At 37.3% G+C, this 15,514-nt stretch overlaps 1 protein-coding gene across 6 annotated transcripts in view; it reads right to left on the bottom strand.

Moving 5' to 3' along the window:
• DIP2C (DIP2 acetate--CoA ligase C (putative)) overlaps positions 1 to 15,514 on the bottom strand; it is a 370,070-nt gene that overhangs the window by 330,164 nt on the left and 24,392 nt on the right. Inside the window, exon 1 of one of the 6 annotated variants that reach the window (XM_087893041.1) lies at positions 3,724 to 3,880. The exons of the other annotated variants lie outside the window; for them this stretch is intronic. The gene's annotated coding sequence lies outside the window, so the exon portion shown is untranslated. Of the gene's footprint in view, positions 1 to 3,723; positions 3,881 to 15,514 lie in introns of those variants that run through there. 6 annotated transcript variants of the gene reach the window in all.

The raw sequence follows: 15,514 nt of genomic DNA, 5'->3' as shown, positions 1-15,514 counted from the left end.
AAAAAGAAAATTCCATAAAATACGTTATTTTATCCCTTATTTAAAAAAAAGGAAGAACATCAACAAATTTCATTTTGTGATAGGTCAGGAACAAAAGGAAAAATTCATTACTGAAATTGTGATGAAATTATGATGGAAGTAGAAAAAGTTAATCAATCTGTAGGTTCAACTCATCTATGTTTTAGTTCCATGTTCCTCTACTTAAAGCCTGGAAGGAAGTGACACATTTGAAGGAAATAGATTATCTGCACCTCTTTAGATCTGGTTATAATTCTGACAACTTTGTTGATAAGCTTTTGTTGAATCAAAATGAAGGCAGAGCATCCATCTTGGTCTTTCATAATCATGATTACAACATCCTTTTGGGTCAGTTCAGGGGAGTGGGAGACATGGTGTTACTCACATTCTCCTCCTTCCTCTAGACATCTAGCTCTAGATATATGGTGGAATGTAGGAGGATGGATTCCCAGGAAGGATGGAGTACATTCCAGAGAAATAAGAAACAACTCAATCAAGATATTTTGTGTGTGAGAAAGAGGATGGAGACAGACCCTCCCTAATAGTTCTCAGGTATATGATAGGTGCAGATGCAGTAGGGTGTTTTGGTTTGGCAAATCTGTCTTATAGCTGTGGAAACAATAAAAAATAAATAACTCAATATGAAAGAATCACCATACATCACTTGTGACTTTTGGGCATGACAAGATACCTTTTTTCAGGATATATCTGGATTCTACTCTCTCCCCTTCCTGTTTAACATCAATGTCAAGTCACTGGCTGAGGTCATTTGCAAATAAGGGGTGAGGGAATGTACAATTCAGTATCATCATAAGCTGATGATACTGAATTGTACATTACTGGTACAGTTCACTCAAGTGATGCTGTCAAGGTTCTTTCTCAGTGTCCATAGACTCTGGAAATCTATCTGGGGAAGAACAAGCTTTGATTGGCCATAGGTTTCTAAGCCTTCCTGCCAAGGAGACTTCCTAACTTTAATTCTGAATGGAGTTGCATTCCCCCAGAGTTGGGTGCAATTTGTTGGTGTCAATTAGACATTAATGACATGGCTTTTGCCTCAAAAATTACATCCTGGGATGATAATTAAGTTACTGTTACTTATCCGCCAGTGTGCAAAATTTTATTTGAAACTCCAGAGCTTTGTAAATTGATTGTCATTGTACCTGTTCTAAATAGTTTGGGATTGCTATTTTGTTGTTGTTGTTGTATTAGATTATTAGACACCCTAATAACCCTAACTATTAGACAATCAGAGTTGCCTGAACTGCAAGATGAGTGGCAAATAAATTTGATAAATAAACAAATTAGCCATTCAGAGTCATGGTAATGAGATAGGCAGCTGTACATAATGTTTAAATAAATAAAGCTGAAAAAAAGCCTTGCATATACATTCCAGAAATCATCACAAAATGGAATTTGTCCCATCATCAAATGTTTTCACCTAGTTCAGGTGGCTCTTGTCATCTGTTGTCTCATTATTTCTCATTTGACAAATCTGTGATTAATACGACCAAACAATGGTATAAGCATAAAGGATTTTGCACACCTGCAGTTTTTGCCTTGGGTTCCGGGGGAGGGGGGGTTGGTTACTTTATACAGTATCAATTGTTAATGTTTCTTGCACATATTTTTAAGAGTTAGGTAATCTGCAACATGCTTGCATTTGTTCCTCTTTTTCCTTACTGAGTCACAGTGGTTCTTGCTGGATCAGCCTAGTTGCTATGTTCCATGCGGATTCCTTATTGCATCCAGTGTCCCAACTGAGAAACCCCTCTACTGAGGTTGTGAAAGGGCCACATGGAAATAGATAAGGCAACATGAGTAATGTGGTGTACACAGAGTAACTCCCTTGTTTGTTGAGCAAGATACTCCAAAGAAAGTCACACCTACTACAAGGATATCACATAGAACACTATAACCCAACTGCAGCTGAGAGAGGATGAAGAAAGAGACATGGACATCAAGATAATTTGCCTGACAACATGAGACTTAAATACACGACAGATTTAAAATATGTAAGTTACTTACTTACTCCAAAATATATTTCCTGAAAGAATACTGATCATCACCACTACCAAGAAACACAACTCATATTTTATTGAAGGAATCAGGCTGTCTGAACAAGATTCCAGGATTTTTTTTGACTACAATTTCAAAAATTCTAAGCATGAGTGATCTAAACTCAAGATATACTTTTGACATGAATTATTTCCCTTGTATGAACATTCATTCTTAAATCCTTTTCATATTGTTATGATCAGAAGTATTAATTGTAGATGTAATTATTCCCATGTTATATCAATACATGATCATGACAATATGAAAATTTATCTGATTGTAACGGTATTTTATTGCTTTTAGAAATATTTATGTGTTACAGCTTTTAATAGTGTAAGCTGCCCAGAGTTACCCCAATATGGGCAGCAAAGTTAATACAATGCAATGCAATAAATATAATACAACACATTACATAATTAAATAAATATGATTTGATTTCCTTCCCGATTGCAAACTTACCAATGGCATGAAGTTTTATACAAAATCCTGCTACTTCTGTTCTGGTTGTACAGGATGGCAAATATCTTTTAGATTTTCCCTTCCACTTCCCATTTAAACAGGAAATCATGTATTGTCCAGTGTATAGGGGAGTCGTTCACCTATTAAACTGCTTTTTCAATTTCCTGCCATTACTTTCATTAATGCTTAACTTCCGTCTCTAAGCAGATTACAAAGATTTGGCAGTAATAATTAAATAGTCGCTTCTTACCAGAGAATGCCATTATATTTTCATTCAGAAAAGAAGGTCTTCATAAAAACAGAAGAAAAGAGAATTGCATCATGCAATAATTATAAGGACTATCTATGATGGTCTATGATTGGACCCAACTACATGTCCTCTTCTCGAATACCTTAACTCAGGGATGTCAAACTCAAGGCCCGGGGACAAGATTTGGCCCATGGGGTGCTTAGATCTGGCCCGTGGGGCCACCCTAGAAACAGCAAAGGACCGGCCCAAGGTGCCTCTGACAACGAAAACAGAGCTTGGGAGGGCTGCATGCTGCCCTCTGGAGATCCATTCTCGCTGGCAGACAGTTGCAGGAGGCTATCGCAGCCAAAACGGAGATCAGGAGCCCATTTTTGCTGGCAGACCATTCGGGCCACCACAGGCGCCCCCAACACTAGTGAAGTCAAGCTGGCCACGCCTATCCCAGTCCCCCAAGGTCAAGCACAACCCTGATGCGTCCCTCAATGAAATTGAGTTTGATACCCCTGCCTTAACTGGTCATGATGGATATGGAACTACATATGAAAGAACTCAAAGCTCCAAGATCTCTGTTCACTTCTTTTTTCAGGACCAAGAGTTTCAAAAAGATTTCTCAGATTAATAGAGCCAGCCTGCACTTCAAGTCAATTTCACAGAACTTGCCCAGTCAGAGTCCAATTTCAAGCAGCTCTGAGACACTACATATGCCTAGAACAATCCTCACAGCAATTCTGCAAAGATTTCTTCAGTATTTGTTTACTCAATAGGACTGACTGGGGTCACCCTAAACGGTGCCATTGTCCAGCTCTACAATAAGAATGGAAAATGAGTACTTTTTGCTGCTCTTCTTGAAACAAATTTATTTATTTATATTTTCATATTTCTAAACCATCCATCTTCCTCAAAGACGGGTTCTTATAATCCTTAATAAAAATCCTTACCTGTGCTCAGTCATTATAGACCTCCTCTGGTTAAAAAAGGAAGCAGTCAAATCAGCTCATAAATAATGCAATTATGGCTAAAACTCCATTTGAAGATACAAAAGAGAGAGAAAAAATATAATCCAAATAACCGTTAGTTGTAATTAGTTGCAATTCCAAAGGCTAGAAATGTGTTTTTAAAGAGAGGGGCAGGATTTTTTTAGTTTGTCAAATCTGTACCAGATGCCCTTATATACCATATGTTTCTGCTTTGAATCTTTTCAGCTTCTAGAATATCTCCACTATGAACATCATGCCTTAATATGTGTTCAAACTGTTTTCCTGTTAACTATTGTCAAAGAATGACAATAGTTAATAAGAGTAGAGTTACTCAGACAAAGAGTAATGAAATAAATTTCTGCCTTCTCACTGTGTCTTGCATTACACTGTCTTGTTCCAAATGGAGAGAAAAATATTTATATTATTAAAAGACAACAAAATCCAATAGGGAACATCTTTCTTACCAAATGTTCAGAGCCACAGCTTTCTAAATACAGAATACTGTCACATAATAAGACACATAATCAACAAATATAAATATATTGATAGTGGTTTGTGAATTCACTTAAAAAAATAGATTATTAGAAATATGCTGCAATGATAAAACAAATAAAATAAATTTTATAAGCCTTGAAGAAAAATTCTCCTTCGTTCTGCAATGGTTTTAAATTGATTTATTTGTTTTGTTGACTGGTCATATGATTTTTTTTTTTTTTTGCATTCTGTAATTAGTTAGAGATATACACTATTGTTCGATATTTTTTTAGATTTCTATAGTATGACCTGTATGCAGCATATTGCAAAAATCCATAAAATGCATAAAATTGCTTTCAAAAAGAGAAACTGTGCAGCAAAATAACAAATTGATTCCAAATCGCTGAACTGATTTTATTCCTGATTTTTGCATGTATTTAACATGTCTAGGCCTTTTTTTAAAATAAAATAGTGCCAAATATTTCTTCACTTCCTGATACAAGTCATTATGATTCATTCAGATAGAAAAGTTCAAATGAGAGCTTTAATATTTCATTTATACCTACCAATTCTTTTCTGAAGTTCTTCATCTTTTTAGTGTTATATAATTTTTTAATTGTATATGATATACACGTACACTATTAAATATGGGCAGATATTTAGCATTATATGCATAGTATAACAACCAAATAATATTCAGTGCCTTTCTATCCTACGTGAATTTCACTGTAACACTTGCTAAGCCAGACATGCCAAAGTCTTAAGTTCCCTCTCCCATAAGGCCGTAAAAGGGAGATTTGGTAAATAAAATATTTTAATATTTTTAAATGGGATCCAAGATTAGAACACTCAAGAAAAGCTGTGAATTTCTCTTAATATTAAGTTCCCAACCATTCTTCAACTCTCATAAAGCTTTTATCTTAGCAGCCACCACAAAAATCAATCAACCATTTTTTAAAAATATTCTAGGCTATTAGAACCTGCAAGGCAGGGCAAAAGAGATTTACAAAGTCAATATATCACAATAAAGTCTGCAAATTCTAGTAAGTTCATAAATGCCAGGTTTAATAACTAAATTAAAAAAAAATTAAAAATACATTACTTCTCATTCTAGTAGAAAGTTCTCTGATCATATGAACAGTTTACTTCTTCTCCAAATGCTAAGGGATCATTTTATAGACAAGATCAAGGTCTCGGCTTTTCCTTTATCTTTAAATTGGATTTAGATCAGAAATCCAATCAAACAGGGGATAGAACAACACTGTCTTCTAACTACTGTTCCCTTTATAAAAAGAAAAGGGACATGCAGCCACTTTGCAGAAAGTGGAAAATCTCAAGAAATATTCTCAGAAAAATATATTTCAGAAATGTTCAGCTCAGCTGCAGAAGAAACAGAGAAGCAGCACTTAAGGCACCATAGCTACACATGCCTCCCATTTGATGGTATGCAGGCTGCTAAACAATGGAACATTTCATATATTATACAGAAGGATCCATTGTCCGTTGCAAATTAACATTCCTTTGCAAGACAAAAATCGCCTTAGCAACAAAACTGCAGATTTCATACAAGCTGAACATCTTTCCATGTACTTTGATGCCAATAAACCTATCTGCATTTTCACAAGTAAAAATTAGGATCAGAAGTTATCGGTGAGTTTCATTTCACTCTTCACAGAAGACAGATATTATTTTACTTTTCAGGAGACTCTCAATCGTATATTTCAACAGACATTATTTTAAGATTTTGTAATGTTATTCTTATGAATGCCAAAGGGAGGGAATTTTCAAAGCCATTTTAACAAAAATGGGAATATGCGTTTTTAAGCCAAAAATAAACAGTGTGCCAGGATGAAAATGGATATGAGATGTTTCTTAGTGAAACAGAGATTGGTTATTTTAAACATGTCCTCAACTACTTTATTTGTTCCTCTTATATTTCATTTGTGCTCTTGCTTACTTTATTTGTTCCTCTTATATTTCATTTGTGCTCTTGCTTTTTACATTTGTCAATTATTCAGAGAGAATCTCAATTAATCCACCAGATAAACCATCACTGTTTGCCTGTGCTTAAAATTAAAAAAACATGTTGCTGGAAGCACATGACTTGATATAATGATACCGTTCTTTTAAAATAACTGCTAACATTTCCAACAACAGAGAAGTAATACAGTATTAGCTGCTGTATCTGAACCATAAGACATTGTGATAGTAACAAAGGTGGGCAGGAGAAGGTTGAAAAACATAGTCTCACTGGCTATGTGCATCTTGTAGTCAACTCACCTCTGTACTAAAATTTAGCCAGTTAAAAACATTGATATTTCTTCTCCAAGTCCATTCCAATAGCTTTTTTTTTTCTCGTGCAAAACAGATTTAACCTTTCTGAGTTGGGGAATTTGCCAATAACCCACAGAGTGATGGTCTTCACAGAGTATTAGGATTTATGGAGCAATTTATTATTTCCTGAAATCATTCAGTAGCTGGAAGGGGGTAACCTCCCCTCCCAACTCCAACTGAGAACTCTGCAAGCAGCAGAGGAAAGAGAAGGAGTCCTCAGATCTATCTTTTATTATGCACTGCTCTCACAGACAGGATGTTTATGGAGGTCCAGAAAACATCTTTCCTTTGTAAACCTCCTAAGCTTTCCCATTATTTGCTTTTTGCTAGCTGTAAATAAATAAAAAGAGAAAGAGAGATGGAACAGTTGTGCAATGCCTTTTGAGAAGAACAGCTAATGGAATTGCTTGTCTGGAAGCCATTCAAGCTGGAGACAGCTTTATGACGAATTCTAGAATATCCAACTGGATGCACAATTGCTGATGAACGTGCCCAAAATATGCATGTGAGAACACCAACATCACATAAATCATGGCATTTCAGATGCTACCCAATTACAACTACCATTTTTTGTTTGTTTGTTTTCATCATCCATCATCACCAAAGATGCTGAGAGTTTTAGTTCTGCAGCATTTATTAGCCAAATACATATAGGAGATTCCATCCCAAATGTACTTGTAAGACCCCAAGTGCAAACCATTGGACAAATTCTGTGTTAACTGATCCTTGTCACGTGTGTGTGTGTGTGTGTGACTTTTTCTCCTTTGATGTCTCAGCTTCTGGGCCCCCAAGCCATTAGCAAAATGTGGGACATCTTAACAGGATATGCAACCACTTCTGGTCAGCTGTAGTCCCAATGAAATGTAAAACGTATTCTAAGATGAACTGCAAAGATTTGTGTGGGCTTCTATCCCACAATAGTAAACCATTGCTATATTAACACCAGATGGCATTATATCAAATTTTCCCATGATTTAGCTCTATGAAAAAGCCCAAAAATTACATTCAAATCCAAATTAACATTTGAGAAATAATTCAAAGTAACTGCTTAGAATAAATGTTTCTGACATATATTAAAGGAAGTGAGACCGCACCAATTAGCAATCTTAATTAAATGCATTTATCTGTGTTGTTACTATACAGCACCTATTTTTATCAGAATAACATCAACCAGGTCTCTTCATAGTCTACCCAAGTGTACTGAATTAGAATTAATAGTTATATTTTGCCAACTCACACTTTCAGATTAAAAGATGCACTAAGATTTGAGATAACATAAAGTGTGAAACTATATCTTTATTCTGAAGAAAATGAAGTGGTACTGAACTTGTAGCTGGCGGGAAGACACCAATGCTAATGTCAAGAATGGTGCAATGCGTTGTAATCATGGACAAATTGTCCGTGGATTTCACCCTTGTGCTTACTTAGCAGTGGTATTGGCAGCAGCATAGCTAGAAGTTGCCAGTTAATATTCTACTGTGTCCCATAAAATATGATCTAGTGTCTCTCCAGAGAGCTGGGAAAATTAAAAGGGCGATTCTGAGAATCAAATTTTAATGTAAAAAGCAGAGGACAGATCAGTGATTCTTGCACCACAGATACCCAAGAATGTTAGTATCTGATTCGAAGCATGGTCAAATGCTCATTAATGATCAGTAATACTGAGGTAAAATTTCTGAAAGCACAGGTGCTTTAAGAGTTGATGGACAGACAAGAAAAAGCAGGTCCATTTCACTGAAACCAGATTTGCTAATCATTAGATACGTTCAGTGGTGGGTTTCAAATTTTTTTACTACTGGTTCTGTGCATGTGGTTTGGTGGGCGTGGCATGGCATGGCATGGCTTGGTGGGCATGGCAGGGGAAGGATACTGTAAAATCTCCATTCCCACCCCACTCCAGTGGAAAGTTACTGCAAAATCCCCATTTCCTCCCAATCAGCTGGGACTTGGGAGGCAGAGAATAATTGGGGGCGGGGCCAGTCAGAATTTTTACTACTGATTCTCCGAACTACTCAAAATTTCCACTACCGGTTCTCCAGAACTGGTCAGAACCTGCTGAAATCCACCTCTGGATACATTCCTAAACCATATTATGAGATTCGGAAAAAAGCAAGAATGGAGCAAGCATAATACACTTGTATGCCCACTTTGAGTGGACTTAGAGTGTATCTCAGAATCAATGAATCCCATCAATGTGAAGGAAGATGCAATATACCATTATTCTAACTTTAAATTCTGATATATACTGGATATACGGTAAATATTTTCACAAATGCCAAAACTAATCAAGATCTACCGGTATGATTAAAAATCTAATCATTAAAACTGTCATTTGTTCTCTAAACACCAAGGATTTCACATGGGAAAAAAGTTCCATATATACTAAATGCATGTTTGTTTTATATTTTACAAATAACATAATCACAATTTTCAGACAAAATATAGATATAAATAGTAACTTTTTGTTTTCTTTTTTTAGTGCTTTCATACATACACTGAGTGGTAAATCTCAATTATTTAAAAAAATGAATTTACTCAGCTGCAGAATAACTGCTTTAAATTTAAGGACTTTGTACCGGTAGTCCTTCACTTACTAGCACAATTGGGAGCAGAATTTCTGTTGCTAAGCAAGTTGGTTGTTAAGTGAGTCGTGTCTAATTTGACCATCTTTTTTGCAATGGTTGTTAAATGGATCACCATATCTGTTAAGTGAATCATTTGGTCATTCAGCAAATCTGAAAGGTTTCCCCCATTAGCTTTGCCAGAAGCTGCTGGGAAGATCTCAAATGGCAATCACATAGCCTCATATATTGCAAGTATCTTAAATACATGCTGATTGCCAAGGCACAAATTTTGATCATATGACCCTGAGGATTCTGTGGCAGTCGTAATGCGAGGATCAGTTGTAAGTCACTTTTTTCAGTGCCGTTACAACTTTGCTTATCAGCTTGCTGTCAGAAGTTGTAGGTGCTTCATCACTGGAGGTTTTTAAGAACCAACTACAGAATTTCTTATAGAGCTGGAAGGCACTTTGGAGGTCTTCTAGTCCAACCCCCTGCTCAAGCAGGAGACCTTATGCCATTTCAGACAAGAGACTGGATAGTCACTTGTCTGAAATGATATAGAGCAGTGATGGCTAACCTTTTTGCCATCGCGTGCCAAAAGTGGGGGGAGCGCGGTGGAGTCACACGCACATGTGCCCACATCCATAATTCTATGCGCCCCGCCCCCCCGTGCTCCCCTCGCTTTTGGCACGTGATGGCCCGGTGGGCACGGTAGGCCTGTTTCTTGCTCTCCCCATGTTCCAGAGCCTTTCTAGGAGCCTGGGGAGGGCAAAAACGGCCTTCCTCCCCCCCCAGAGGCCCTCTGGAGGCCGGAAACAGTGTGTTTCCTGAAGGCCCGAAAATCAGATGGCTGGCACACGCATGTGTGCCGGAGCTGAGCTCACGTGCCCACCGATATGGCTCCGCATGCCACCTGTGGCACCCGTGCCATAGGTTCGCCATCACGGGTATAGAGTCACCTGCTTGAGCAGGGGGTTGGACTAGAAGACCAAAGTGCCTTCCAGCTCTGTTCTGATTGATTTCAACAGTCACTAAACAAATAGTTGTAAGTCACTTTCTGTGTGTGTGTGTGTGTGTGTGTGTGTGTGTGTGTGTGTGTCTGTATAAACTCTGGGAACTGAAGTCCACATATCTTAACGTTGTCAAAATTGGGAATATATAATATATAATATATATATTATATGTTTGTTTTAAAAAAGCACCTGTATTACAGAGTACTTTTTAAGTGATCCAGGTAAAGAAAAATTAATCCAGAACAATTTGCTACATACATATATGGTTTGCTGTTCTTTTGAGCAGCTTCTACTCATGATATAAATCAATGTTTCCTAAACCTGGGTAAATAACCAAAATTGGGTAAAAAGTGATTTTTCTTTGCATAACAACCTATAAACCCATCAATGGTTTTACAGAGCAAACGATGAGCTTGGGTCAAGCAGTTAATGCAAAACGTTATCTGAAGAAAAGAAGGAACATTTTGGAATCTTTCTGGTTAACAATTCACAGTGAATATCCTGCGATAGCTGGGAAGGCCATAGTGCAATTATTTCCTGTGATTTTCAAGCACTTACACGTGTGAAGTCAGATTTTCAACTCTTGCCTTCATAAACAACACAAAGCAAACTGTTTGCTGAACCTGGAAATGTTTTGGGTAATGAAGGAAAAACTTTGGGGAGCATTGATATAGAGTAATGTTCCCCAACCTTGGCAACTTTAAGATATGTGGACTTCAATTCCAAGAATTCCCCAGCCAGGCAATTTTCCATGTTGGCTGGGAAATTCTGGGAACTGAAGTCCACATATCTTAACGTTGTCAAAATTGGGAAATTAATGTAGAAGGTGTCAGTACACTGATTAGATCTCCCCAATCTTAATCCAGAAATTGCAGAGCAAAATTTGAATCCATGCAAAATGTTTCTGGTCCATCCTCTATGTCACTTCAAAAGTGGTCAACGCAGATTTAAAAAAGAAGAAGAGAGTCTAAGTGACCAAATTTCTATCCAAATAAACTGTTTCAAGTTCATCACACCTAAAACAATTTAATGGATTAGTACTCCCGGAGAAAGCAAATAAGCTTCAAATTTGAATGAGCTTTGAGCCAAGTGACAGACGGAAGGAATTGATTCAGTGTCAAAGCCCCTTTCAATTAACACAATGATCCTGAACAACCTTGGAAGACAATGCATCCGTCCCTTGCAGGAACTGTGGATCTCAAGAATATTTTATCCAACTTTCTGCTGCTGCTGCTTCATGTTGCAAAAGAAAATGGTCACTACCTATGTAAATAAACAGGCATACTTGCAGCTTTTGCCAGCGTATCTGGCAAATGTTCCATCCACGTAATTTGCCTTGGTATTTTCTTTAGCTTTCTTGATAGCATTCACATTTTTAAAGTCTGATTCAAAGCCTTGATCAAACACTAGAACTAATCTGGCTCAAAATGAGCTGTTTTTAGTGAACATGATGCAACCTAAAGCAAGAATTTTGAAATTGTCAGGGAGCCCAGCAATGACCTCAATACATGGAAAAGGAGAGACAAACTTCAGCAATACGCGTGAACAATTATGGGATGAGAAATCCATCAACTCCGCAAAGACTTTCCTAATAAGAATGCTTCTCAACTAGACTTTTCTATAAACTGCAAAATAAGGCAAAAGTTTCCAAAATGGGAGCTGACAGAAAGGAATGAAATACAGTTGTATACAGATTACAGAGTAGGCTTGACTTGGACATACAATAGTTAAGAGCCAGAGATCCTAGAGACCATCTAAATCAGTGGTTCCCAACGTGGGGCCCATGTCCCACAGGGGGGGAATTTGATTTTTAATGGGGGCAATTCAAAAATGAGCTATTAACTGAATTTTTGAAGGCTCGCTAATTGTTTTTATATATTTGTGATGAAACAGCTGTGTTTCATTTACCTATTGTTGTCTTTGTTAAAGTGCATTTCTTAGGGCCTGGTCTGAAAAGGATATCCCAGCTGGGGGGGGGGGAGGAGGGAGCAACTGCCAGCCATCAGATGTGTTCCCACTAAGGATCATAGGACTGGCAGAGTCTCTCTCTCTCTCTCTTTCCTGTGGGCTTTGCTGCTAGGTGATTGCAGGGAGAGCTGCTCTGTGGGGAGACAGAGTGGATGACTGCTGAGAGAAGCCCAGCAATGAGGATACAGAACCAGGACCCAAGTTTAAGAAAGAAATTGTTAGATTTAGGGTTAGGGTTAGTTATTTTTAGTCTGTGTTTTCTCAGGCCATGTTTTACAAGACTTTTCCTCTCACAGCAATCTGGAGCTGGGGCATACATGCATACATCTTGCTAGGCTTGTGTGATTCACCTCCACCTACTGAACTACCAAAGCATTTCTCAATTAAGCTGCAGGTTCAAATTGAGTGGGCGAGTAGGGGGTCATAGGTTACAACCCCCCTTTCATTCATGACAATCTTATTATTCATAAATTAAGCCAAGAATGTTTTTTTTTTTAATTTCCTTCTTTCTGCACCATCTTCTTTTAATAGTTATTTCTTATTATTATGGCATGCCTTTGTGATGGGACAAAAACTAAATACCCAAATTCAACCTACTTCGCAAGAAAACTGCTGTTACCGTTCCCATCTTCATATGTAGCTGAATGTGGCTTTAGTGCTGTAAATGATTTGCTACTGAAGAAAAGAAATCGACTGGATATCACTGAACGAGGAGACTTGAGAATGAAGCTGACTAAATCGGAGCCTAATATAAAATCTCTCTGCAGCAGGCATCAAGCACAAGGATTTCACTAACTTTATAGACTAAAGCTGCAATCCTACAACATTTTCCCAGGAGTAAGCCCCATTGAAGACAATGGTACTTACTTCTGAGTAGACATGCATAGGATTGCGTTGTAAATATGATCTTGAGGTGAGCTCCAATTGTATTCTGAATGTGTTAAGTACCTTTATTTTAATATGTATAGTAATTAATATGATCAAAGTATTACAGAAAAAGCTTTTTTTGTAAAAATATTTATGCATTTCAGTTCTCTATTATATGTTTTGAAACTTTATTTGCTATTTTTTCATATCCCTTCATACTATTATTTTTTAAGTTCCTCAGTACTTCTACTGTCTTTCATTCTTTTATTTTTCTCTTTTATGGATGCCATGTGCTTTGGAACCTTGTTTAAACCAAGTTAATGGCCTTTTAGGCTTCCTCCGCGAGAGTAGGAGTTCACTTTTTGAATAGTAAGGATTATATGTCACAGGGGGGGCATCAGAATTTTAGAGATGCTTAGGTGGGGCATGGCCAAAAAACCATTGGGAACCACTGATCTAAATGAACAAAGGAACATCTTTTACTCTTTTTGCATTTGAAACAGCTTGAGGCTTTTAAGGAACAAAACCTTAACCTTTGCAGATTCTTAAAGTACCCATTTTATCTCTTAAAATTCCTGAAAGCCTTCCAAAGTAAGTTCTAGAGCAGGGCTGTCAAACTCACAGCCCGCGGGCTGGATGCATCATGCGCTGGCCATGCCCGGTTTAGCGAAGGGGGAAAAGTCACAATACGTCATGTGCAGTGGTGGGTTTCAAAATTTCTTACTACCGGTTCTGTGGGTCTGACTTGGTGGGCATGGCATGGCTTGGTGGGCATGGCAGGGGAAGGATACTGTAAAATCTCCATTCCCACTCCACTCCAGGGGAAGGTTACTGCAAAATCCCCATTTCCTCCCGATCAGCTGGGACTTGGGAGGCAGAAAATAGATTGGGGTGGGGCCGGCCAGTCAGAATTTTTACTACCGATTCTCCGAACTACTCAAAATTTCCGCCAGAACTGGTCAGAACCTGCTGAAACCCACCTCTGGTCATGTGACGACCCCCTGATGATGTGAGTTTGACACCCCTGTTCTAGAGTGTGGCCCTTGACATAGTGTGCAAAGTTTGGTTCAAACTTCATGTAAATAGAAGTTGCATAGCCAAACGTAAGAGTAAAGCTATCAAAATCAATGATTGAACCTGAAAATATCCAATTTATAGATCAAATATAAGACGTAAATGTAGGTTACTCACTTATATTATAAAATATCCAGTACATTTTGAAGTAGGAAAAGAATGGTAACCATATCTGTTATGTTTCTTCTAATAGCACTAGTTAGAATAATTCTTGTATTTATGTCTTACTGTGTCTACAAAGTAATTAACTTCTCTGCACTCCTTAGTAGCACTGCTAATGTTACCTAGTTAGGGTAATGAAACCTCTGCAAGAAAATAAGCAAGCTCAGAGAAGACCAAGGACCCCTCATTTCATCCCTGAGCTACAAATATTCTCCTTTATTGATAAAACTGATTTTGCATCCACAATTGAACCACTTTTTGTTAATATACTATAAACAAAACACGCTGAAGGATTGAGCAGAAAATTCACAATGTAGTAAGAAAAATCACGGTACATTTTAAGGTAACATAATGAATGGACGATTCTCTGAAAAATTCATATATAGGAACATAAATACAGATGACAGGACTCTTGATTATTTGTGATTTATGCAGGGTAGAATTGCACAGCTGCATCTTCTATAGAAACTCTGCTTCTTCAAATAGGAAAGAAAGAAATTTGCTTAAATAATTCATTTTTATGCCCATCTTATGTCTTGAAATGCAAATACACATTACAAACATATAGACACACTGCATGTTCCATGGTAAAGAGAAGAACATTATCTTTATAAACTATTAAATCGATGAATCTGTCTGAACATGCTAGCTCTTGATTTCTTACTTGTATCATACCTAACAAAGCTATGAACTGAACAAGGAACACATTTAACTTTCAAGATTTCTGAGAAGAAATCAAAAGAATACTTCAATTGAGAATTTTTCGAAGTACTTGTGAAGAAAGTTCAAAATTCCATATATATTTGAGTTCTCTGTTTCAACTTGTTACATCGCAGCCATAATATCAACAGCTTGTCACATATTAATAGTTTATTACTTATATTTCCTACAGTGACCTGCATCGATTTTTTTCATCTCCCTCATTATCACTGTGAAAAAATTATGCATATAGTTAGGACTTTAACATAATTATTAGAAGGTGGCAGAATTCTTATTTTATGCAAAGCGATTTGAAACCAAGTCAGAATTTGACCACAATTCTTATTAATAAACCCGCCTAGAGTCTCTAGGCAAGATGGGCAGCATATAAATCTACTAAATAAATAAAGGAAAGACAAAAGTCTGCATGTCAGCCTAGAATTTTTCCATATTATCAGAAACTCTCAACCAGGGAAATCAGGAGATTCAAGCAGTTCAAATGAGTATAAAGATTTATTGCAAGCGTAATTCTCTACAAGAATCTGACTAACTAACGGTCAAGGGAAATGAGCGGGAGAGAAGAGAGGCATTAAGGTG

Source organism: Pantherophis guttatus, chromosome 4, assembly GCF_059756535.1.
Source record: "Pantherophis guttatus breed Tessera chromosome 4, ASM5975653v1, whole genome shotgun sequence".
NCBI lineage: Eukaryota > Metazoa > Chordata > Lepidosauria > Squamata > Colubridae > Pantherophis > Pantherophis guttatus.
Note: the sequence above shows the minus strand (reverse complement) of the source record. Positions and strands in the feature narration are given on the sequence as shown.